General features: G+C 35.7%; 1 protein-coding gene across 20 annotated transcripts in view; it reads right to left on the bottom strand.

Annotated features, from left to right (window-relative positions):
* Positions 1-25,604, bottom strand: part of PLEKHA5 (pleckstrin homology domain containing A5) — a 181,405-nt gene that overhangs the window by 108,770 nt on the left and 47,031 nt on the right. The window contains exons 1-2 of one of the 20 annotated variants that reach the window (XM_054824627.1): positions 7,839-7,974; positions 5,883-6,090 (exon numbers count right to left, since the gene is read on the bottom strand). The exons of 18 other annotated variants lie outside the window; for them this stretch is intronic. The gene's annotated coding sequence lies outside the window, so the exon portion shown is untranslated. Of the gene's footprint in view, positions 1-5,882; positions 6,091-7,838; positions 7,975-25,604 lie in introns of those variants that run through there. One more of the 20 variants, XM_054824637.1, reaches the window with a different exon arrangement.

The raw sequence follows: 25,604 nt of genomic DNA, 5'->3' as shown, positions 1-25,604 counted from the left end.
GGCTACACAAGTGAACACTGCCTGTCAGAAAACCTGAATTAATATTTTGACAGAAACAGAATTACTGGTAGCCATCTCCAGAGTCATAAAGGATTTGGGACACTCTGAAAGACCATCTGGTTAAAAGTTATAAGCTTCTTTACTCTATGTATTTGGGTTCTGTTTCTAACACAGATGACATGCTAGAGTTATTGTCAGTAACTTTAAATCATAACATCTGTAAATTACAATTTCTGCCTCCAGAGTAAGGACTGCGATGTAAACAGAATCAGCAAAGGGAATCTATTGTCTTCAACTAATCTACTTTCTAGATCAAGATCAGCAGGGTCTTACTGATTATTATTACTTGTTACTATAATTCCTCAATTGAACTTCTATGTTCACTCCATAAGAGAGAGCTGTAGAGAGCTGGAAGTATATTCACCAGTCACAGAGCTGTAGAGAACTGAAAACATATTCAGGAGTGACAATGCCTACATTTGTAGCAGTAAGAATGCTATTGGTGTGTGCCATGAGATTCCACAAGTTAAAAAGTGTATACTATTGGCAGACAGACTGAAATGTTTTTCACTGAAAAAGGGTCCCATCTTCTAAATTGTAAACTTTCCCTCAATGCCACCAGGATACCAGAGCTTTGCAGAGAACCAAGAAACATTTTAAAACTATTAAGAATATTCTTATTCTAATATCTTTCAGGGAAATGGCTCTATGATTTTCATTCAACCTTTTAAATAAAACTATGGAGGTAACAAGAGAAAAAAAAAAAAAATCAGTCACTGAAGCTAAAGTGCTTTCTAGACCAGAAAGTCTAGAAGTGTTAGAGAAACTACAACATAGTGGTGGTTAATGTAAAGTACTGGCTAGACTTACACGTACACATATGTACACACACCCATGCACTCACACTGCAGTGACTTGGACATTTCTTAGCTTCTAGTCCCTTGACTGCTTGTTATTATTCTTTCACATAGTTCTCAGACTTCTTTTAAGCTTTACATAGGTGCAGTAGAAGTTTTCAGAAATTTTTGTGTGAAATTGGAGGAGGGGACTGCAGTCGTAATCTCCCAACATCACTTCAACATAGCTGTCAGAAGATGACACATTGCTGCTCTAATAGATGTGTCACTATAAGAAAAGAAAGAAGAAATGAAATAGCTCTAACTTTGTTGAAGTCCCACACTGATTAATATATTTAATAGCTCTGTTTAAACAAAATCTAAACTGTTCTTACTTGTGCTCAAGACTGAGACATGTTAACGAAATGAAAAAAACACATCCAATGGATCAAATTATCAATCTGAATGTATCCTGCAAATGAGAATCACTACAAGATGCAATGAAGAGAAGGATACCTTAGTGCTCAGGGTTCCAAGATGATGAAGTAAGGACCTTAAACTTAGCACGTTACAGGGCAGTGCCATGTTAAGGTACCAGAACAGGCCCTGAGTGATCTGGAATTTCTAGATGGGATAATGCAAAGCTGGTAGCTAAAATCTCAAAACCAGTCCATCCTCAAGAGCAAAAAGTTTCTCTGGGGCTATTTGGCTTTTCTTCCTACAGGGCCAGGTGCAGCTTTGCACTGGCATGCATTTCAGTACCTGAGGTATTTCACTGACAGTCATTCAGGGATCACAACATCAGTCTAATTGCATCAGGGATATGCCCTTTGGCTTCACTTTCTGCTTCATTAGACTTTCTATGTGACCTTAAGTAAACCCCTGTTTCCATTTCCAATTTGTACTATCATGATATAAAATACTCGCCATCACTAAAGCAACTAAGTGCAACTGAAACTGTGAGGTACTAATGCTGTAAGAGAAGGTTGTGGGGAATGTTCTCAACCTATTCTGATCATTGAAGCAGTTAAACATTAGATTCAACCTAAACCTATCAAGTACCAGTTTTAAAAATCAAACTCTCTAGGTCTAGAAAACAGACCCAGAAAGGTCTCAGCTGCTTAGCATCAGGAGTACTCCAAAGGGCTCAAGCCATTCAGTAGCCGGTTTTCTTTTTCCTCTTGAACAGTGCCCATCTGTAACTGGCTAGTATCTTACAGATGTTTCCGTAAGATACGTTTTAGATATTATTTTAAGGATCTGGTGTAATTCCATCACTCTTATAATTATTTTCTTTGATTCATGCCACCTTCTCTGTCCATCATCCTCTGTGTAAATCCGGCCTCCAGCTGGCATTGCTGTGATCCACCAAGCTGCAGCCAGACTTTACCAGACAGGTAACCGAAGCTGCCTCTGCAGGAAACACATTATGGCTAGCACCACGCTGTACTTTGAGATACTTTCAAAGGCAGCACTGAAATACTTATTTTGACAGCCTCAACGTGAGGGCTACTAAAGATATCAGTTTTGTCTTTGCTCAAAGAGAAAATGAATGTACTGGGCAGTGTGGGATGAAACAGATGGCATTACAGAAAATGGCATTAAGTCATGTCTTTTTGTTCTTTGAAAAACAGAAAAGAAATGTTTCATACTATTTCTCAGAACAGTGAAAAACATAAAAAAAGTTTATTTTAGATTTCCTAGGTAAGACACAATGTCTTCTATCAGACAAATTTCTATTTAGTAAAATTATTCAAAATTGTACTGATCTCTTGTTTTTTAATGACAGTTTTGAGAATCTTTTCACATTTCCTGATTCTCAGAACATTTTCCCCTCAAAAACCTTCATCATATGCTGAACACATCTTGCCATAAAGAATTGGCACAATTTAAAATAGTGCAATGCAGCCATTTTGATTTCTTGTTTTTAACTTAATCATGGGTCACACTTAATTTGGCCTACCAAAAACCAAAACAAACAAAAAAACCAACCAAAAAAGAGACTTCTGTAAAAAGATTCCACAGCAAATATTGTTCTATTAAAACCTTGAAGGTCATTGCGCTAAGGGTGTTACTTAGTTTTGTCATCAAACACCATGTTTTCACTGATTAAATTTATCATGTCTTTATTTAATTGCCCATATGTTGATTTTCATGTAAATGAGAGATTATCGACCAACATGGTTATGTTATGATGCCTATGTAATTTGCCGGAAAAAGCCTGCACACATTATTATATATAACGGCAAAAGATGCAAAGGGAGCATCTGAAATATAAATACAGACAGATTTGTGAATAAACTTTAAATACCGAAATACTGATTAATCGTTTCTATATAAATAGGAAACTATAAAACATGGAAACCTTTTGGTGTTTGAGTTTTCTGAACAAGAATGCATCACAAAGTATGAATTGCGTTCAAGCCCTGTCAAATGGCCTAAAGCATATAAAAATCAACTTTGAATTTTTTTTCTTGATCATTATGCTTTGGAAGAGAACAAATTTGTAAGTGGCCTAGAAACAAATAAGTCACTGTACGGCATATACTTCCATTAAACTCAGATTAGTTTTAAGAACGTATAATGCAATTCTAGTTTTCTTAAAGCCACTGAGATGTTTAAATACAAAGCTATTGTCCTCCTACCATAGTACTGAAGTGTGCATTAGACTGAATATCCTAAAAATACTTCAAATGTTGATCTTGTCTGGAGCATAAAATAGCATTCCAGATTCTTTTTAAAAATACAGATGCATGTACATAAATAAGGCAAAAGATGTTGTACTGGGCTGCAAACACATGGAAAAAATTAAAATGTACTATTTTCAGAAACATCCTCATACTTTTTTTTCTTTTTGTTCTCCCCCTTTTCTCTTCCCTGTGCTTTTTTGGGGGGTTGGAAATTCGAATCTACGAAAGGGAATGTTTTACTCTTGGCTGTCTTTTAGGAAACATAAAGCTCCCTACACTCTTATACAAAATAATTTTCTAAATTTTTATTGATAGACATTCCCACTGAATACCTATTCATTATTGAAATGCAATGATATAGTATTTTCATGGCTAAAATCTGCCAAAATTCACAGGACTGTATCTAATAACCTTTTAAAACCTCAGTGTCCTGAAAAAGTAGAGCCAGTTCTCAGCTTGTTCAGCCAAGACTTAGCCAACTCCTTACCATTTCCACTCTCTTGGTACAGACAAGCTAAAGATTTTTTTTAAATGTAAAGAGATTTAAAACATTTTAGGCTTTCACTTTAAGAAATCTGTTTCTCAACTTATACTACATATATACAGAAAGAACTAACAGCACCTTCTTTATTTTTCCATAAAATTGCAGAACCAATGCTGCCATTATAGCCAATTATTTTAAACGAGTACTGGTGTGCAATTTCTTTTTCACAAGCATGATCTAAATTTACTTTTCCAAATGAAACACAGCTCCACTCCTGCCTCCACTCTATAAAAAAGTAACTAACTAAAAAATGGCATTGTTCTCTTGAAACTATCAGATTGTAGCATACTGTCTTAAGTGGGTCAAGATTTGATGCAGAATGCTGACAAGGTTTTTAGACACAACCTTCGGTCTAAAATTGTCACAGGCTCTCCATCTGGCACATGAACTGAATATGTGCAAGTGTCAGCAGTAGTAAAAATCTTTCATTTAAAAGACAACCTGAATGGAAACAGACTGAGCCTTCACTGTCCAAAAGATTTTAATCATTCAAAAAATAGCTGGCAGGCAGCTTAAGTGATATACATACAAGAGGTTCCCCTTCCGCCCACATCCTGAACTTCCACACCCCTTTCTGTTTTTTTTTTTTTTTCCTTAGTTCTGTACAAACATTTATATTTCAAAAATTCAAGCAGCACAAAGTTAATTTAAACATTTCACCAGTGGTGCCTCCTCAAAGTGGCTAAAGTCACTACCTCTTTCTTAAGGCTATACTGCTCTCCTAATGAAAACGCCACACAAGTCAGTAACTTTTCATTCATGTGGAAAACAGAATCAATTTTTTCATCCTCTTCAAAAAACAAGCGAACAAGGTGAAATTACATGCCTTACATTGCCAGTCACATGAATGGGCACCTCAAAGATCCTTCCAGTGAACTATAGTTTCTGACAATTTGAAAGACAGGTCTACATGGCAGAGTTATAAGAACTTAAACCTTACACACTTTTTTTTTTTTACTGCAAGTTACAATATATTGATCCACAATATAATAAAATCCTAGTGATGACTGGCATGTGTAAAATGACTGAATCACAACATTCTTTGAAATTGAATAAAACTATCTTTTTTTTCATTTCAACTCTCAATTCAGCACAATTAAAGTGCATTCTGAATAAGCTTGTACAACCAGCTGCCCTTACACAGATTCACCCTCTTTCATGTTTTGTGTGTGTGTATACACACACAGAGATATAAATAAATTAACAAGACTAACAAAGAGTAAAATGACAGCAAACCATTAGGCAACATATGGGTGTTAGGTTCTCCGAGATCTCAAATTCACCTATTTATGTGCAATCATCATTAAGATCATAAACACAAAGCAAATTTTTCCGCGTGCTACCCATGACCAAAAGTGAACTTATGTGCTAAATGAAATGGGTAGAGACAAAAGTAGCACTGCAGAGTAGACAATATCTTGCCTGCAAAACTTACGTTAGCCTCTGTAACTATATGATAATGTAAGAATTCCTCTTTCTGGAAAACTAAGCAGAGTCAGTACTTACTTCAAAGGAAAGGAGAAACACTATTCTGAAGAGTAAAATACACAAGATCACAGTTATGAAAACGATTTGAGATGTTTAACACTTGCAAATTTCTGCTCTCCTTGAGACTAACAATTGTTCCCTGACAAAATCTATAAAATACGTCGTTTTATACTTTTAATCTTAGTTATTTCAAAGGGATTTCTCAGTAGAATCATACTAAGTTCAAATTTATTCAGCAATCCAAACCAGAAATCCCACATTTTTACATGTGTTAAAGGAACACTTCCAGAACAGCTAAATGCTACTTTCTTTGCAGGTGTTTACCTTTTGTAACTCTGTTCCTCTTATGTTGCCATTCCCATCACTTGCTCTGCAGACACTAATGCAAGTCTTCACCTTTCTCATCTCTTTGTTCCCTTCCTGTAAGGTGTTAAGGATTCTAGGTTTGCTGTTCATCCAGAAACTGTCCTATGGTAAATCTGTATGGCTTCGATGCATGTTCCAGATCTCCGAGACACGCAGCTCATGGCACCTGAAGACACCACCATTATGAAACGACATACTCTAGTTATAAGAGCAAACAGTATTAGAAATAATGTGCTTTGAAGATAACAAGTCAGCATGGTAATGTATTTTGCACAACACAGGTTTACAGTTACCCCTTGCTGTCTGTCTCTCATCATTTGTCAGAGCTGCACGCTAGAATCCTGTTCTGGCGGCCAAAGTGCAGGGTTTCTGATGGGTTGTGACAGTCCTTTACCACAGCAAGGCCTCAATTAAATGCATTATCCTCACCCTTCAATAAAAATGTTAACTATTACACCCATTTAGATCATTTCCCGAGAACCCTGTATCAGGGGGTCAAGCAAACTAACCTTCAGGTACTCAAGATTCACACACACACCACTCTCCGCCCTCTCTCCCTTCCAACTGGGACTGTCAAGGCAACGATGAAGCTTACGGGTTTATTGATTTTACTCCTATGAATCAGGTCAATTGGAATCATAACAGGGTTACGTTTAGCAAGAATCTCTTTTGTTAGGTTCAGTGAATTCACTGATAGGCAGTTTTTCCCACAGTACTTCTAATCTTTTATTCAGAAGACTATTTAAAGTATATACACACAATCACCACAGGATATGAGTATCTGCTCATAAAAACAAACCACCCTCCCAACCCCAAAAATATATCTGTTTTATAATTAAGATCTCCAACTTCAGCCCAGTGACGAACCGTATTTTAGAAGATAGCTCTAGTATGCCACAACTGAAACCGTAAAACACACATGAAGTCCAATCATGACCTTAAATCATCTTTATTCATTGAGTGAAAAGTGCAATTAGGAACCAACTTTTCTTTGTGGGGGGGGAGTGGTGTCAGAGTTTATCAATTCACTCACTGCTTTTTATGCCCCAAGTTTAAATGTTTTAAAAATGTATTGTCAACTGACTTTTTGCTACAAGTTAAATGCATTTCATTAAATAAAAGTTATATTTTGCAGATGCTCTTGAAGGAAAATAATATTTTTTAAATTAAGTGCAATAATTAAGCTTTGATAATACTTTGAATCAGAAATCCTGCCTTCCCACAGTTAATTAAAAGTTAATTAAATGTTAAGCTGTATCAAACATCCACTTTAGCTACTATAAAGACTACACATTTGTTCAGAAATTCCTATATATTACCAAAGTGCAAAATCTCAGTCATAACAAAGAACTAAGAGATGCTTTTTTCTATTTCTTAGCTGGTTAAAGGAGGAAATACATACATATCTATCAGGAAAACTAACAGATGACAACAGTTAACTTACCCTGTTTAGCAATTTGTGTTGAAACCAAGTACTGTAAATATACTTCAGCATTGTCTTACATAAATAAAATTCTCTTTTTCAAGACTACTCAAACTCCCTCTAAAACATTAGATACACAAAACAATCTAGGTTTTAAATCAATTTGCTAAGAACATAAAGAAAATTTTAAAAGATGGTTGAAGAACTGTTGCTATATTTAGAATAGATAGCTAATTTGAAGTCAGAAGAAAAAAGATATAAGCCCATTTTTTGGACTTCTGAGTGAAATAGCCTAGTATTCCTGTTAAAAAAGCAATTCTTTTTCAGTAAAGAAATTAATACATACGTACCAGAATTATTTTACTGAAGTGAGCAACGGCAGAGACATTTCAAATAGATACCATTATTAGAGAACAGAGACAAGTATGAAGCTGAGTTTTATCCGAGATATCTAAAGGCATGAGAAAGGAAAGAGATGAATATCAACTCACCAAAACCACTGGTGATCTAACAGCAAGGCTTGCCTCACATCTCAAGTTTCCAGTTCCAAGAGAAATCATATGTGCAGTGATAGAAAGACGACAAAAGGGCATGCTGTGCTCTCCACTTCAGCTGAATGACAGCTCTACTAACAGGGAACCGAGACACACACTGCAAAATCTAAAAGAGTGGGTACTTGATATGAGCATGCTCAGTGTCTAATTTAAAATGGCCTGATGCTTCATCTCAGCATGAGATGGCCTACTTCCAAACAATTTCAGAACTTTAAGTCAAACCTAAAATCATTAATTGAAATATGCAAAACTCAGCCACCAAGCAGTATTGATTTTTTTTTTTTATTATTTTTTAAATCTGCACTAATGCATAGATGATTATTTGCATTACTTCCCTGCAAGGCATCCTAAGGCTTAAACACTATCATCATGGGCTTCAATGTAATTACATGATGCCACTGTAATAGACTGAAAACCTTTTCAGGATAGCATATGATTTCAACGCTGAGCAGCACAATTCATGAATCAGATGAAGACAACAAATCTGTTAAATATTCTCCAGATCAATTTAAGAATTATCCTACCTGGTGACTTCTGAGCAGCTTTTTTTTTTTTTTTTGCGGGGGGGGGGGGAGAGGGAGAAGGAAGGCTAGACAACTGTCTAACAAGTGATTCATGCTGCAAAGCAGTTGCATACACCTCCACTTAAAATTCTCTTCATACATAAAGAAACCATTTAGCTTCTTAATGAAACTATTTAGATATCAAAAGCCAGGATATTCACATGCAAAAATCCTATGTCAAAGAAAACAGATTTTCAAACCCTTCCCCTTTAGAGATTAACATCTTTTAATTCATCCACAGACAGACACAAGTAGTATAGAGATCTTCTATGTTTTGGTTTTCTCTGTCTCACAGGTCTCTTTCCATATTTATTGTATACTCCTTTTTTTCAAACGAATACACTAGTCTTTCCCTTCTTGTGGGAAGACAAAAGCTATGCCCCAGGCACTTCTGGGGTTTTTTAAATGCTTTTCTGCTTATCATTCAAGCTGAAAGCAAAGCCAGGCAGGCTACTTTATAGATGATATATTTTAAAAGATGCTATATAAAAACCAGACAGCCCACATCCTGCTCCCTACCATAGCTGGACATAGAAATACTTAACTGTATTTGGAATAAACTCTACTACTTGGAATACATGTATCAAATCCTCTGCTTTTAATATGGTGGATAAAGGTTAATATAATGAGAAGGAAGACATTATTCTTAAGCTTCACTCATGTCTACAACTAACTTAAAAATGAGGTTTTCGTATCTATGCAAAAATACTTGTATTTAGTATGAGAACCTGCAGCTTCAGTCATAGTGATCTGAAGTCTAAGACTCACACACTGCACTCTTATGCTTTGAAAATCCTCTTGGCACGAAAACAAAATATTTACTAAGGTAATTACTTTAACATTCATCCTTGGCCTCTGCCTTTGAACTCATACAAAATGATAGGAAGTACTTTTACTTCAGAAATTCTTTCCAGGCATAAACCCAGAAGTCAAAATGCATAATGGAGCTATGGCACAGATAAACCTGATTTGCATGAACAAACTGAAACATCTCATTTCATATTCCAGAGATAATACTACATGGCTATAAAAAGAAGTTTATTTATAATCACGTAACACTAAATTCATTCATTCAATTTTTAATCGCACAATACCTTGGTACTTAGTTTTCTTACAGCAATACATACAAAAAACAACCCTTTCTACAAGATCTGTCCGGGTTGCAAAATTCAAATGAATTCTACAGTCTATCATTAGGCAATGAAAAGTCTATTTCTTGATAAGAATTTCAGTATTTACTTGCCAGCTAATGAACTCTTTTATAAAAAAGGAAATTAGTATTAAATCACATTAATATTTTCATCTAAGCTTATCTTCTCTCATCACCTAACTTTTCATCATTTGCTCTATTATTGCTCTCTGAACTTCTGCAGAGATTCAGACTGGTGAAAAACAACATATTTTTAAAATGTAAGATGTCGTTAACATAAGAGTTGCCTCCTGCATGAGGAATGTTTTCATCCAGGCAGGTTTGATCTAGCTTCATGCTTAAAAAAAAAAAAAAAAAAAAAAAAAGAGAGAGAAGAAAGATTAATTGTACAAATCTATATCTACACCTAATCAGTAGTTGGTAGTTTCCATATATAAAAGATGAACGGGAAAAGACCTGCTAATAAAATCCATTAAAATTGAAGTAAACACTGTTCTCTGTTTGAGGTTTATTCTCATTTGCTTCCCAAAATCCTACCGACCTGAGCACAAATTATGAGAATTTTCTTCGAGCTAGACAACAATTTACAAGTTCAAAAGGTCTGCTCCAAAGTTAAATTTGTTTGGGTATACTCTCCCCCAAAAGACAAATTTTCATGGAAAAAAAAACCCCTCTACATTTCTTGGAGATCTGCCCAACTTCTTAGAGGAGCTTAATAAGTTTCAGGACAGTTTTTGTTCCTTCTTTTGATGAATCTGTATTTTATTCTCTTAATAACCTACAAAATTGTAGCTACAATAATGAAATGCAAAAGGGCTATAAATAGAACATAAAACCAAAATACTTTGATTTCACAACTAATCCAAATGCTACTTGCAAAGAAGCCTCTCACTGAATTTGAAAGAGTTCCTTTACAAGGACATAAATTAGAGTTTCAAGATCTGTACATTTGATAAGAAAGTTTTAAAGTAAGTGAGTATAAGTTTGCCAACTTGCAATCTAATAAACATCTCTTGAAAGAAAAAAATGAAATTAATACAAAAGTAGGAAAATATACCCTGTACATAGGATAGAAAATGTTTAATGACTGAGGTGGTGGTGGTTCTTTATTTTTCTTTTCTTTTAATATATTTATCAATCAGGCAGTGAATACTTAAGACACCTTTGCTCCCTTCTAACAGCTTCTTAGCAGCAGTTCAGACATGAACACCTTTGATCACCTGAACTGACAGCACAGCAGCTCATTTTAATAAGATTGGTGTTTTGCATTATATTTAGGTTCATTTTAAGTCTCAATATCAAACTCACCACTACTTCAGAATGAAATATTATTCACTTTTAAGCTTATAACTAGTCTTTATATGGATTTTATTAAAAGTTTTGACTTATGAAACTGATGTTTTTAACTAAACATGATAAATTCTTCAGTAAATTATATACAGCTGAGTTTCACAAGACTTTCTGGCATCCTAAAAACAATTCCACAGTCATGCCTCTTATACACGTGCTCTTTCAGCCCTCTTCTCGGATTTGGCATGATCATGCAAGCAGCCTTCCTGGATTTGGTCTACTATAAGCAATGCCTCAAAATACCTCTCCCAAATACTACAGCACAGATACCTAAAATTTCTTCCTTTCCCATATAGTTTAAAGCTACGGTCTCCAGAAATGTGTAGCAGTTTAAATCTGTTTGCCATTATGTTTTTACATCTTAACTATCAGCTGACCTATTCAAGTGGAAAGAGCACTTTTCAAACAAAAATCAAGAAAAAGTATATATCTTGGTCTAGACAACCACAAGAGAAAACCTACATATGCTAAGTTTAAAAGATGAGTTATTTTTCTCTTACTTACATAATATCATTTACATTCTTGTTTCTATTCATAGTTTTGACTGTGCTACATATTTCCAGTGCACCTATTATGTAATATTTAAGTCTTCCTATATTCACAAGTACATTTCTCTGCGTTTTTTTTTTTTTCCTTTTGCAATTATTCCTTCATCTCATTTGAAAATACTGTCTTGGTTTACAGCTTTCCTTTCCATCCCATGTATTATTTTTGCTTTCTTCAACTTTCTTCTTTTATTTTCTTCCCCTGTTGTTAACCCATCTCCCAGTGCCTTTAATACTGAAAACAAATTAACTAGATGTTGAATATTACCAATGAATAGTAACTTTGAGCAATCAGGAACAAAAATAATTGAGAAAAAGGAACATGCAAATCTTCTGAACATTTATTAATGTACATATCGTATGGCTAAAGGCATCAGGAACTGATTAATACCAAAATCAGGACTAGGTTATAAAAACACCATAGAAAGATAGTGTTTATTATTGGCAGTGTTTGTTTTACTTCTGTCACTATCTATGTTTTCTCAGTTTATCTGAGAAGTTAACTCCAGACATTCAAAGAAGCAACTGTCTCTTACTCCACCCAAGTTTAGCACACTCAGCGCACCTGCGGCAAGCCTAAAAAGAACAGATAGTCTTCAACTATCTTGTGGGGCTTGCACAACACACCAAATGGCCACTACCATTACTGACTCACAGCACCTTCTCCAAAGGATGTCCTCCTCACCTCATACCTTCATTTTAAGGCTTCATGATGGAGGACTTGACAATTACATGACATGGCATGGCATGAAAGGGCAAATAAGGCATCAAAGGATCCACAAAATACATTTACTACATCAGCTGAGAAGAGACTTGTATCCTACTCCTTACTAAGTTATTGCAAGCCCCTTGTAAGCCTGTCTTTATTCACTCTTCATATGCCCACAATTAGATTGGATAGTTAACTATGAGTTTGTGCATTACTATTTATATTGTCATTTCCTTCCTAAATATAGGTATACTAAATGTTACAGATACAATAGTTTGTGCTCATGCTCTTGAATACGTACAAAGGAAAAATAAGGTTTATACGTGCTGTTCACAGCTTATAAAAGCAGACTGCGTGCTGATCTTTAATATATGACCACAGATGATTCATCTGGAAAATTATATCAGACAATGTGCCAGAACATATAAAACTGTCACTGCTGCCCAGATTGTTACTGTTGTTTTCCAAGTGTGTATGTATATATATATTACAGGGTGTCTGAGACTAAGACCAAGTCTGAACCAACCACCTTTCATAAATAGAAGCTACATATGTTCCTATCCTGGTGACAAGCTCTAGCTACGTGAAGACAGACAACCCACTACCTATCCTCAGAGTAGACAGAATTCCCCCTCACCCATTATTCTCTTAACAAATTTGCTTTTCTTTTAAAAATAGTCATTAGCTTTAGAAACACATTCAAGATAGGCAAGAGAACAACAGCCAAAGGAACTGTACTTGATAAGGCAAATTGTTGACTTTCTACAATTCAACCCATTAGTGCCATCCCTTTTTATTTTATGTCCCTGCCCAGAATTGCCATTGAAACAAATCTAGTAAGTGATTCCATATATTAACGTTTACTTCTGCTCAAAACCAACAGTCTCCGTAATCCCATCTGAATACTTAATAGAATCATAGAAGGGTTTGGGTTGGAAGGGATCTCAAAGATCATCTAGTTCCAACCCCCCAATGTCCAATGCAATTGATTTTTCTGCAAATTGTCCAAGAATTTTTTTTTAGGGGAACATCACTACAGATCTGGTTTGCTGATAACACATCCTTCAATTCTATTTAGCATCAACAAAAGCAGCATAAAATATTTTTCAGTTTTGGATGCAACACAGAACACGAGGGAAACAACCCATCAAATATAAATTCTTCTGTGTAAGAAACTTTAAAGCTCAGCAGCCCTTTTGTGCTGCAAGATCTATAGCAATTTGCAAATCCTTATTCAATAACTGTCACATAACATGAATCCCTTTTAAGTCTGGTTTTATCAGTTAATAAAACTGCTGAGATCCCATCCAGAATATATCTGATTTCTCCTCTCAAACTAACTTACTAGCCAGCCAAAGCTCTTTGCAAGGTTCTTAAAATCATTTTGAAATGCAGTTACACACGTGCCCATTAAGCTTCTTTATATTAACGAAAGGAATTCTAAAATAAAAATATCCCTTTGTAGAGTTATAATTTAATATTTATAAAGCAAATACCATCATTTAATGAATTTAAAATTAACTATTTAGAAAAACATGCTACTCTGACAACTTACTGTCTGCATACCCGATACAATACAGACATGAGCACTGGCTGAACCAATCCAAACGAGCACTAAGATGTCTGACATCTCCCAAGTTTCTCAATATGCGAAAATTAAGTTAATGAAATACCTGCAGTGAAAGAGAGGAGCACAAACTCTTCTGCATTACAGAATATGTAATATATTGCAAAGAAAATGTGTATCACTTATTTCAAAATTATTTAAAGCAAAAGACAGATCAGCATCACTAAATAGCAAGACAAGAGAAGTTTACTGAAAGAAAACTTCTCAATGTGTTTAAATAGGAAAATGAATATTAGGTTCAATGAAATCTCACGAACAGGCAAGTCAATAGGTATATACATTGCAGGCTCTGAGGAGCCACTTGCAAACATGCAGAGAGTGAAAGGGAGAGAGACAGACCCTGTATCTCCAGCCTAATATAGCTCCTCTTTCAAACTTCATAATCAGGAAGCCTTTCAACCAAAAAAGAAATTTAAAAAAAAAATAATAAAAACCAAACAAACAAGAGGGATGAGAGAAAGTAAGGTCACTGCAGGAAGCTCAGCTACATTATTTTTCTGTATTTGTTTTCACAGTTGGGGAAGCCTCTATGGCATCCTTGTTTATCTAATTGACTCAAAGCAGATTGTCCAACAAATCCAAGTTTGGTTGAATAGGGAGAAGCAGCCAGATGGTGTTCTGTAACCACAGAGCTTATCTATCGCCCAAGGTATCCAAACTGCCTCAGTTCCACAGAACTGGAAGGTCCCTGACTGTATGTCAAGTTTTACAGAACTTCTAGGGTCAGCTAGAGGGCTACAGACCAGGTCAGCCCTATGGTTTGTACCAGGCAAACCAGTAAGAACTATTTTAAATAACTGAATTAACAGGTATGAAACTTGTTGCAGTGGGGATGCGTGACCACAGCTTTTGAAAAGGAAAGCCATACCTCAGAGATCTATCAGATTTAGTAGTAAACAAGCAAGCTGACAACAACAAAAAGCCCCAAGCAAACAAAAAACAAACAAAAAAAGGAAATGGCATACAGGCCTTTCAGCTCACAGAGAACCTAGTTTTCCTAAAATTGAGCTCACATATGCTTTTCATCCTGATTTCAAATAGAGGATGCATAAAGTAAAATGTTACCAGAATATATCTCATACCAAGGATGCTATTCAGACTAACAACAATAAGGGCCAATTGAAGAATTGCAGAGGACCTTTATAAGATTAGGAACAAAAGCAGTAAAATAGCAAGTGATATTTAATAGTGATAACATAACATGATGTAAATGAAAACCCCTGTATTTTACATATTCAATAATGGAATCTGAGCTGACCATTTCTACTACGAAACAAAACCTTAGTATTATAACAGATACCTTTTCATAGACTGGTCATCTCACAGAGAATTCACAGTAAGTTTTGTGTGCAGATTAATCCTTACCCACATAAAAAAAAAATCCCAAAACCCACAGAAGCTCCAAAAAATGGCAACAAGGATGACTAAAGGGTATAGAACACCTTCCACATGTAAGGAACAAAAATAGATTGATAGACCTCAGACTGGGAATGTGATAAACAGCCTTTTATCATTCAGGCTTTTATGGTAAACAACGCACCACTGCACCTACACGAAAAGCAGGATGCACCAAATGAAACTAGATGGTAGCAACTCACAACCAAGAAGGCGATAGTCCTTCACACACGCAGTTGCAGCATGGAGCTCTGTTTAGCCTCCAAAACAACTTGTGGGGAGTTTGCGCGAGTTCAGGAATGAATACAGAAACCCATCCCACACAGTTAAATACAAAGATATCCCCTCTGCCTCTGGAAGTCACTGAACCACAGACTGCTGTTGGCTGGGAATTCTTGTGTAGGTTCTCAAAAAAACCCAAAACAAAAATCCTAACTTCTGGCTATCTCAGTTTGTGGCAACTGCTGCAAAAACTGCAAATATATGTTGTTAGAAAACTAGAAGACAGGACGTATCAAACTACTAGACAGAGTTTCTCCTATATTTGGCTGCTTTTCTCAGCTACTCTAAAGCCCAGTAGAAATAGTATAATAGTATCAGTTTACTACAAATCTAGGTGGTGGTTTGTTTTGGGGTTTTTTTTCCAAACTTGCAAATTTCTTCAAACATTTTTTCCTGCTCCCTTGGCTTCTCCAACATCCTTTTCAATAACATCAGGAATAATCCACCAACTTGTGGTGTGGAGTTGACTTTCACCTCAAACTACGCTAGCTTGCCAAATATGAACATCTTCCTCCAGCAAGCCAGAGCTTATGGACTGTTCCCTATTTCCCTGGAAATCAATATAAATGCAGCATGGATTGTGGAAGGGAGAGGAGACTAATTCTCAAGCCACAGACATTGAAAGATTATTAAACCAGTGAACAGGATAATTAAACTCTGAATGATCCACAGCTAATTTGCAGTTGAACTTTACTACACAACACAGGTGTGTAATTATAATTTTCGATCAGATACTTGCCATAAGAGTCCTTGGTAGGGCGTTCCCACAGATATATTCCTAAAACAGGGATACCATTTAATATACTTGGACAACAAATTCACAAGCTAGTGTGCGGCTGTTTAATTTTGTTCTCCATTGAATCACCAGATGAGCGCAGTGCCAGATTAGCCGCTAAAATCACAGACTTGCCTTTTGTACAAGCTGCCACCAATTCAGCAGAGCTACCAAGAACTACTGTCAGATACCAACCACTTAAACCTGCTGAAAGCAAATCGAATCAAAGAGACAGTTAAAATAAAACCAGCACAGATGAAAATCGTCATATTATGGCTTTCCCTTTTGTTAAAGTCAATTTAACTGATCTAATGAGCTTTATATTCCTCAATATGAAAAAGCCTACATGCTTCAATAAAAAAACAGAGGGAGCAACACTTTAAATGCTTTTTTAATTTACTTTTGTTCTCAGGCCAACAGCCCAGGGATAAAGTTTCATTATTCCTTCAATATTTCAAGTCCTTCAAAAAGTATACAGTTTGTACTCAGGATACCATTCAAACATGATTCACAGGAAATAAGCTAAAACCCAAAACACAAGAAAATCAACAAATTAAATTGGACTTATATGACTAATAAAAATATCTTCAATTTTGAATCCTTCAGTCAGATTTTAGTTAAGATAGCAAAACCAAGAACATTTTGCAAGCTATTCATATCTTCTTAAAATACCCATCAATTTTAAAGAGGTACTCACACTGACATGGGAATAATGTGTATGTACAGTATCTTTAAGAATAGGAAGGTAAACACTGGAGATTTTACTTCCTGTAAGTAAAAGACTTATTCTCATCTAAAGCATTTAAAAAAGTCATCACAGGAAATTTGAGTGATAAAGCGTGTGGTACATTACATGCTGAAACCAAACTCCAAAAACCACATTAATCCAAAAAGGACAAAGAAAAATCAATGAGCAAGATAGCCAATATGTGTGGCTTCAATGCCAGACAGAGGAAATTCATTCACAGCTTCACCTAAAACTCTGACAGGCTGCTTTTTTTTTTTTTTTTTCTTTTTAAGGCTAAGGTATTACATATATATATTTACACACACACAGAGATACACAAACAGTCACAAAGCAGTACTGAACATGAAAATGGAAAAAAAAAAATGGTTTGTCATCCTACTTGAAAACCGGTAAATTAAAAGAAAGGTTAAATGCTTCATTCTCCACTGATTACATGAGAACATTATTACTTTAATCCACTATTGAGGAGATGAGAAGAACAAGTAGAAATCTGCTTGTGTTTAAAGCCTGCTGATTTTGCACCTATTAAGCCACTTGTGACTCAAGATTTCAAAGCAAACTTCTAAAACAATTGCATAAATTCAAATAAATAAAAAAGAAAAAAGAGATGACAAACTGTTGTTGGTTTTAACTCAAAATGGAGAAAGAGAAAAATATTAAAAAAAAGACTGAATTACTTGTATTAATTCAATGTTTGAAAAACAGAATCTTGGCGCAGTATAGCATGAGTCCAGGCGCACAATCAGTGTGCAAACAGCATAAATGGACAAAACCTGAAACAGTCTTTATTTCAATTTGTCTACAAGTTTCTCTTCCCAATAGCAGCTCTGTCTACAACATCTAATACACAGAGAAGTTTATCATTGTAATGTGCAGTTTTACAGTAAGTGGTTTTGTAGGCAAAACTCACAACATTCATTTGACATGCAGAACTCAACCATGCACAGAGCAAACCCTACCAGACCATCCCTACATCACATACAGCTACAAAATTCTCAGGAAACCAACTGCAGACAAACAGAAGTTTAACAATTTTATCGCATGAATTCCTCCATCTAAAAAACCTCGTGGTCTGAAGTGCTTTAAAAATAATTTATGTGGAACTACATATTTCCATGCAATATCCTACACTGCCCTTCAAATTATATTATGTTTGAAAACCCTTGAAACAATGATCTAATTTACTCTATAAATATACAAATGTAGTATTGTTACAATAATTATGAAACAACATTAATTATGGATTAATATTCTTTATTAGTAAATCCTTAGTTGCTAAGAGTATAACACTTAGATATTACGGTATCACAAAAATGCATTACTGCGCTCTCAATTGAAGAGTGATGCCAGCCGCACTGCACTAGGTTGGCAGTATTCTGCCACTGGCAAAAAAAATAAAACTTTGATTTATTTCCTTAGCAAAGGGTGTATTAAAGGTGTTTAGTTTTGGCAATATCTTGTTCCTGCAAGGACTAATGAGATAGCAGTGTGAAATAAACCCCAGATATTAACTAGGAGTTATTAATCAAGTATTAATGGCCTTTTAATTTTTCCACCTACAGGAGGGCAGCTCCTGAGGCACATACTTGCAGCTTCCATCTCACTGGAAGTCTCACCGCAACCCAACAAGAAGTTCTGGGATACACATGATTGCACAGCACTGCCTAAAGAAGATTCAGTGTCATCTTTCCCTCATTTTGAATAATTATTTCACTGTTAAAACAAACAAACAAACAAAACACAATTCGCATTCAAAACCCCCCACACCCGAATACTCCCGGCTCAAAAAACAGGGTCTGAAATTCAGTCACTTGTTTAGAACTAAAGTTTTACAGACAAAGAAGAAAGCGCTTTTCAAAAAGTAAATTTAAATTAATGTGCTAGCACGCTAAAATCCTAATCTTTGTTGGCAATCCCGTCCTTCCCTCCCTCTGAGGCAAGGTGTGTTCAGACTTGTGTTGTTTTTTAAAAAATCTAAATTACCCTAGATAAGACACTTCGAGGGTTCCTAACAGACTGAAACATCAAAATATATGAGCAGCATTAAATAATTCTGCCATGAGTTCTAAATAAATGTACTTAAACCTAATTTTTTTTAAGACAAACACACATACTACCAATTCTTGAAAGTTAAGTTTGTGTTACAGTCAGTATTACTGCATGACTATTTATTTTATTATTAAAGACTTGCTGTTAACAAAACACAGGACATGAAAACAGGGTTTGTTTGTTTGTTTTTTAAATAGCTTGCTATAAGGCTAATATTCAGACAAATCCTTCACCTATCTGCTCCCAGATTCTAGAATTGCTGTTTCCTTTAGGTTTTATAATAGGAGGTAAAAATCAATCTCCCTAAGCAATAATCTAGATTCCACCTCCAACCAAGGTAAATAAGAATCATCGAGAGAGCACATACAGAAAAAATAAATGCTATAAAAACCTGTTAGAAATACAAATATCTGAATTACATGCATACAGGTATTTTAGTGCCATTATTGTACCATCATTCATAGTTACAATCACCACTTCACATTTCAAACATGACACACTAAAGTACATCAAGACAAACTTGTTTTTCTTAGATACAGGGGCATTTTGATTCTTTCATGTTGCTTTGTGGCATATTACTTTTTTCCTTCCTTTTTAATCTCTTTTGACAAACTGTTTCCGACTTTTATATGCTTGAGAAGTGACTTGTGTAAGTTGACTGACAGGCATTTGAATTTCCTGTTGAGTCTGAAGATAGGCGTTACCTTTTATGATTATAAAATTTATTCCTTCTGGATATGAATTTTAAAACCTAGATATTTACTTTAAAGACAAGATATAGCATTTCTGCTCTTTTAAGCCTTAGTAAGAGATACTCAAAAGTAAAATGTCAGCATTTATTTTTGCATGTAACGTTTACTCCAAAGCTTTCAATTTTATTAGTACAAAAGCAGCATTAACCCTCAAATATTTTACCCAAGTTTTAAAGTTTATGAGCAACTTTAGAAAGCTGAACAGACTACCACACTGGTGCCTCTTCCCGGCAACTTTCTGCTTTCAAGCTATGCACAGATCATTTGTGCCTCCATGTATGAATGTAGGTTAGTGTGGCAACAGGTCCCAATAATCTAAAAAACACCTCTCAATTCCTCTTTGCTCTTGAAAACTTCAGGAAATTCTACTCAGGTGTCAACTTCCTTCCCCAGAATCCTTAACCAGTATGCCAGAACAATTCATATCAAAGTGATTCATATAAGCATAACCTAAAGAGTTGGAAAAACTGACTGTTTACAAGTTTATTCATGATGGTGTGATGCAATAATTAATTGTAGGAAGTACATCTGAAAATAATTATGCATAACCTAGTCTTTTTCTTCGGCACTGCAGTACTTGGCATAGCTTTTGCAACCTCAAGTCACTTCACCTGGAAAATCTTAGTCCTGTGCCAAGGTGTCAAATACGCCATCCATTAATATTTTAATGTGGAACATACATAACTTATTCACAGAATTATCTGAAAGAAGTAACTTGATCTGCAGTGCAAATTAATGTACAAATGCAACTTAAAAAACCCACTCAAAACCAACCAAACAACAAAAAAAACCCAAACAAAAAGTAAATCCCATCCAAACATTTAGCTTGTACTGAAAAGACAAAGCTCATAATATAAGACAGTCTGCATTTATTAAGATAAGCTTTACATGTTCTTCCTGGGTGGAAGAGCAAGAGCAGGAAGGTTGCCACAGAGATAGCTCTTACCCTAACCACATGCATCTTAAGTAGTGGAATGGCCACAAAGTAAATTTATTCAGAAAAAAAAATAAATTTGTTTGTCCATGACTTCATCTAAAGTTTCAAAGATACTGAAAAAGGATCTATATAAATGTTTATACAAGAACAGAATTTGCCTTTAGAGTGTGGAAAAAGAGAGTAAGTTTCCTGGGAAAAAATACTTTCTTTCCTCTGGGCTATCTACTCAAGGTTGGGACAGAGGTGCAGGAGAAGGAGACAGAAGGCAAGAATGGATTAAACAGAGTCACAAATATCTGTTCCTAGCAGTAACAGAATTACTCTACAAATTGAATCTTTACCATTGCAACTCATTCTCTTTCCTCTTCTGATCAATGATTTGATTGATTCCCACTGAGATACTCCTAAACCACCAGTGACCTTGGCCTTCAAGACACATAAGGATTTGGCCAGTTCCAGTTTATAGTTCAAAGAAAGTGCAACATGTTAGAGATGTTCATTAGGAAAGCGATACATGATTTAACATTTGCAGTACAGGTATTATAAAGTTCTTCCATAAAGGCTAATGGTTTTACCAGTCAGTGAATTATAAATTCTTCAGGAGATTTTAGAGAGAAGCTGCAGAGCTTAAGCCCTCATTCTAGCTGCCTCCCTACGCTGCCCCCTCATTTGGTATCACTTCAGTTCCTGTTCACACGCTCTCTAGACCTAGCCTTTTAGGTAAGTAAAATAATGACATGAAAATTTTTGTCTTAGGACTGCAGTCTGCACTTCCACATAACTCAAACATACCTATATCTATTAATGCAACTGCACACATGACGCAAAACAACATACCATGAAGCCATTAAGGATTGAGATAAACTTTCCAGATTAGAGAATTAAATACTGTCAAAAAAACCAAAACCATAAAAACCCCACAAATAAAAAGAAAACAAACAAACAAACACCAAACACAAAAATAACCACAAAAAAAAAAAGTCAGTCACTAAGCATTTAGTCATTCCTAATTTCTGGGTTTCTCAAATCTCAACATATGGGTCCACTACTATAAATAGTCAAACACTGCTCTAGCAAATAAAAGCAGCTTTCTAAAAAGCTCAACAACTAAGGGGGATGTGTGTGTCAGGAAATAAAACACTTCTGGCAAGAAGACAGTTGTTTAATTTAACCAATTAACATTAGTGTCTAATCATGCATGCCACGTTTATAGAAGATCAATACCTATTTCTGTTAATTCCTCAACATTGCTTTTGAAAAGGAATTAAAAGCTAGGAATTCTTTCCATATGTCATTTAAGAAGCTTATGTAAGAAATATTGCTGCTGCCATTGCCAATTTGAAACAAACTCCATCATTAGCGATAAATTATAAAATAGACTCCAAGTTTCTTATTAACAAATTCTGTTTTGCAACAGGAATGGGAACATGATGATTCAAATCCAAGTAAAATAGCATGCTCTGTCTAGACTAACAGAGCTGCAATGAATTTTCCCATTACCACATGCTTCTTGCTGGTCCTACCTTACCTTCTTAGAGAAAAAGTTTAATAATTACTTCTTAATGTTTTACTGTGTCTAGAGCCATAATAAACTATCCAGATCTCTCAGGTGATAGTTAAAAAACAAACAAACAAAACCCCAAACCACACCACAAAAAAAACCCCAAACCACACACCATTTTTCTTCTACCCTCTGGTGTATTCTGGCTCATCTCTGGCAGTTTTCAGATGTGAAACAAGGACGTACAGCCTATTCATGCCATTTTGTTGAGAACAATTTCAAAGATGTTAAGAAGGAAAAAACAAGCATCACATGCTTTGGTTATCACCGAAATTCAACCCAGAATGATTTATCCAGTGATAATATTACAGAACACAGAGACAACTTACTGGCAATAATCAATTCTCAAACTAAATGACAGGTCATCAATAAAACAAGTTCACATCATCTAAAATGACAGATCACTGCTAATTAAAAGAGTAATTTTAGGAGCCAACTTGACACTTGATTTTCCATATATGTTCTTATGATTTTAAAGTGTCTCTGATATGATTGGCAAAAAAATCCAAATGTTTTTGTTAACAGGAAGAAAATAACGACCATATTTTAGCTGTATTTTCATTATGTTCCTTGAACTGATTTGAAGACAAAAGTCAGCACTTCCACAATGCAATGAACTATTTTCATTCCCTCTCCTAACATTCAATCATTTCAAGGACAGAAAAAGCAACAGTAAAAAATATTTTGCCACTTCCCCCTCCCCACCCCCCCGATATACTAACCAGTTTAAAGCACAGCTACCAAATGAAGCCAAGCATGCTTTTTTTTTTTTTTCAGGAAGGATGAAAATACTAAATATTGCAATTCTCTTCACCCCTGACATGCCTACTTTTCCCATGCCATCCTCATTTGTGTCCCATTAAATGTTACCCCACATCATACTCCCATATTACTTTTTTATTCTCATAGTCCACTTCTAAGCTTATGCCAAAGTAAAATATTAGGCTGAACACTGACTGTGTTCTTATAACAGGTTTGCAAAGAGGTAAAAATCCTGAGAGCTTGAAATAAAGATTGAAAATACCACCCACTTTAACCAGTCTGGGCAATCTCTGCTATTAAAGCAAGGCAATACTAATGACAGATTTCTTTCTAGAAGAATCCTAGTCCTTATGTTCAAATTCAAAGCCTTGCTTCAGTTTAATCTTAAACATATGGTATTTATATATACTGTATTTACAGTATATGCTACTGCAGTCAGTATTTAGACTTGTGCAGCAGACCAGCATCACCTTTTACTCAGAGGTTGAGCTACTCGGTCTCCTCCAAGAGCTACCACACAAACCAGGATATGAAAAAGGAAAAAATCACTCCTCAGCCGACGTGCTCAGAGTAAGCGACGTTAATGCTTCCGAAAAGAGAAAGGCACATCACACAGTCAGTATCACGCCCTTGGCAGAGCTCGCTCTGAGTTCAAGAGAAAGCTGACAAAAATTTCCTCCCCATTTCCCCCTTGCTTCAACATGTTACTCCTATAGCAGCATGTATTAACTGAAGCTAGTCATCCAGCTCCTCCAGCAAAGCACTGGGATGGGCAGGAGAACAGGCAGTAAATGCTGCCATCTACCACAAAATCGAGAATTTTCCATTTTGGCTAGCAGTAAGCAAGCAGGGAAGTGGGGAGGAGGCAGAGAAGCTGCTGGGTAAACACGGCAGCCTAACTCTTATCCAGTTGTAATCTTTAAAACATAAAAGCCACTAAATAAAACCCACAAGAAAAAAGACCTTTCAAAAAGTGGAACTTGTGTCCAAGTACAGAAAGCAAAAATGTAAAGCCTGGCAATTCAGCCAAGGAAAATCGCCTCTGGCACGTGGCACAAATCAGACACTTTCTCCAAACAGACAAAAATCTTCCAGAATCTGAAGAAGTGATTTGATCTAAAGATGCAAAAGGAGCACTTAATACAGACATAACCACAGCAAAAAAGCTAGCCACATTTTTCTCATTGGAGAAACCATCTTCCCCTTAAAAGTGCCAAAGTGTTTCTTTATAGGCAAGTGAGTTTTATAAACTGTCTCAAAACAATGCCTGTACAAGAGATTTATTTTATGGAGCTGATATAAGTGAACTGCAATAAAACCAGCAGGTCAAATGAGCATTTATTAAATAATTCTAAGTGAAGAAGGAAAAAAATGAGAAGTATGACATAATGACATACCTCTCATATAAACTGACTTTTGTATCGGAAGAATGAAGATGTCAAATTGGGATCCTATGTGCTATAAAGCATTCCATTTTTTTCAAGTTTAGTTTCTGTATTGGGTGAGTTCTCAGGTATTAAAATGAAGAACATAATTAACAGATATTTGAATATACACAGTATACTGTGAAAGAGTCAACATCACCTCTGTAGGGGAAAGCCTCACCTTGCACATTTACTACAATACAATCATACTAATCGGATCCATACGCTTATCTCAAAGAAAAAAATCCCATTTTTACCAAGTCCTTCATTCACACCTTTTAAAGAAGCCTAACTGCAATGAAACAAAACAGAGTCCTCTGTATGTACGGGCAGGAAGATGCAAAATACAAAAACCCATTATATTCAAGATATTCATAAGCTATCTGAAAAAGCAAGTGAATAGCATAGGAATAATTTGCAATTGATACAAAATTATTCAGGACAAGCAAAATTAGATTGAAGAGAGTTGCTGAGAAAACCCATAATAGCCAGTGTCTGAGATACAAGATAGCAATTGAAACCGAGCACATTAATTGCAAAGAGATTCTTAGAGGAAAGAGAAGCACCGAGACAAAGATAAGGCTTGAATTAGGTGCCGCCTCTCAGAAAAGATCTAGAGATCTACTCGGTGGTTTCAGAAAGTGTCAGGTCAGTGGCAAAGGCAAACACGTTAGAGGAATGAGAACATGAAACAACCCGATCGCCACTGAACTCTATGGCTGCGGACATTCAGTCTTGCCCCTCAACTGCCAACGCGTACTGATGGACTCCGTAAGGCACAGACGCATGGAACAGTCTAAAAGAGCTGAGGCTCAACCAAGCAGGACTCGAGCTTAGAAAGCGGGCAAGAGATACACATGAAGAGTGGTGCAGATACAGCAGAAAGCTGAATTCACAAAAAATACTGAGAAGTGATACTGAAAATTACTTGCACACAGGAAGCATTCATCATTTCTCAAGATGTAAGAAGTGATTACATTAACAGGAACTGTACTGAAAAGCAAGTTTTGTTTAACAAAACAAACAAATGGAACTTTAAAAAATCCTGGATCTCCTCATCACAAAGCACTCTGG

This window comes from Grus americana, chromosome 1, assembly GCF_028858705.1.
Source record: "Grus americana isolate bGruAme1 chromosome 1, bGruAme1.mat, whole genome shotgun sequence".
NCBI classification, from domain to species: Eukaryota; Metazoa; Chordata; class Aves; order Gruiformes; family Gruidae; genus Grus; species Grus americana.
The sequence above is the reverse complement of the archived record's forward strand: the minus strand, read 5'-3'. Positions and strand labels throughout refer to the sequence as shown.